The 1,603-nt window shown below is 59.5% G+C and overlaps 1 long non-coding RNA gene across 1 annotated transcript; it reads right to left on the bottom strand.

Annotated features, from left to right (window-relative positions):
• Nucleotides 1-334: 334 nt before the first annotated feature.
• LOC121024372 (uncharacterized) lies at nt 335-1,597 on the bottom strand. Its single transcript, XR_005787685.1, has 2 exons — nt 870-1,597; nt 335-549 (listed from the first exon to the last, which is right to left on the bottom strand). It is a non-coding gene; the product is annotated as an uncharacterized LOC121024372 (long non-coding RNA).
• Between the last annotated feature and the right edge of the window lie 6 nt (nt 1,598-1,603).

The raw sequence follows: 1,603 nt of genomic DNA, 5'->3' as shown, positions 1-1,603 counted from the left end.
AAAGCTAGGCCCGGGAGGACAGCCAGACACAGAGAGGCCTGGGACAGACAGACTTGTGGGATTTCAGTCCCCACCCTGCTGGAACAAGGGAGCAGCAGCCCCAGAGACCCCCAGAGGGGCCCAGAGGTCTGGAGGGGTGGGTGATGGGGTGCATGCTGCAGGGGTTGTGGGTCTGACCTGGATGGGGCCCCAGGCTGCTGATTTGGAAACTGAGTCCAGATGTGTGGGGGGGGGGGAAGGGGGGGTTGGTTCTGAGAGCACAAGCAGGACTCTGGGCGGGAGGTTGGGGGTCTGAGTCTCCTATCGCTGCCGTAACAAGTCAGCACTCACTTGATGGCTTAAAAGAACACAGTTATCTGACAGTTCTGGAGGTCAGAAGTCCAAAACGGGTCTCACTGGGCTGAAATCCAGGTGTCCACAGGGCCACATTTTCCTTCTGGAAGCTCCTGGGGAGAAGGTGTTTCCGGCTTCTAGAAGCATCTGCGTTCCTTGGCTCATGGCCCCTTTCTTCATCTTCAGATAGTACAGCATCCTCCACCTGGGTCTGCCCTTCAAGCACAAAAGGTGTGAAAACCCGGAGGGGAGGGGGGAGCAAGTCGCTCCCCCTCTCTGCCTCTGGTCCCAGCTTTGGGCCTCCCTAGGGTTCCCGCTCCCCCTCCCCAGACACCCCACACTGGGCGCTCGGGCTTAGAAACTCCCACCGACCAGATCCTGGCCTCCCCTGATGCCCAGAGCCCTGGCCATACCCCTTCCACCAGTCCCCAGCGGCCCCCACGGCAGAGTCCAATTTGAAGTCTGATTGTCCCTCTCCTGGGAGAGCCCTGGAGGGCCTTGGTGGCTGGCCCCACCCTGCTGGCCTCTTCACTCACCTCTGGACTCTAACTCCACTTAAGGCCACCATCCATTCACCTCTCAGGGTTCAGATGTCACCTCCTCCAGGAAGCCTGTCCTGAATACTCCCTGCTCACACATGGGGTGGGGGCAAGAGAAAGGAGGGCATAGGGTAGCCAAGAAATCTGTCCCTGACCCTGGCCCACCCAAATCCTCTTTCAGGGGCCTCCCCCTCTACTTCTCCAGGGATCTGCTGCTTCTCCCCTGGGGCCTGGACTCCCCCCTTCCACAATGTCTCCAGTTACTATTAATACAGACGACTGTCACCTTCTGAGCGCACCCCCCCCCCCCACCAGGTGCAAGGCGATAAAACCGCAGCTCCTGGGCCCTGCAACTGGGAACGTGGCTTTATGGCCCTTCCTCTCCCCCGTGCACAAAGGAGCTCTTGGGAGCACAGGGGGAGGGAGGGAGGGTTTGAGGGAGAAGGACGCGCACATCTGAAAAGAGAAAAAAATAGACTCGTGGAGGAAACAGCAAGTGCAGAGACCAGAAGCGGGTTGGCAGGCACAGGCTCTCTGGCCCCTCTTGCTTCCCATGTGTGGAAATCAAATCTCAGCAACGTGAAGCAACCGGCTTAGGGCCCCACGCCCAAGAGGCCGGGCCTTCTCCCTCCCTCGCCCTGGATGTGCTTCAAGGAGAGGCTTATCGTTCAAAGGTGAAGCCACTTGGTGAGGGACCGTTGGCCAGCAGCTCTGGAACCCCCTTCCCTTCG

The sequence above is a fragment of the Herpailurus yagouaroundi genome, unplaced genomic scaffold (genome assembly GCF_014898765.1).
Source record: "Herpailurus yagouaroundi ecotype Mexico unplaced genomic scaffold, PumYag 64032, whole genome shotgun sequence".
NCBI classification, from domain to species: Eukaryota; Metazoa; Chordata; class Mammalia; order Carnivora; family Felidae; genus Herpailurus; species Herpailurus yagouaroundi.
This window is presented reverse-complemented; position numbering and strand designations above follow the sequence as displayed.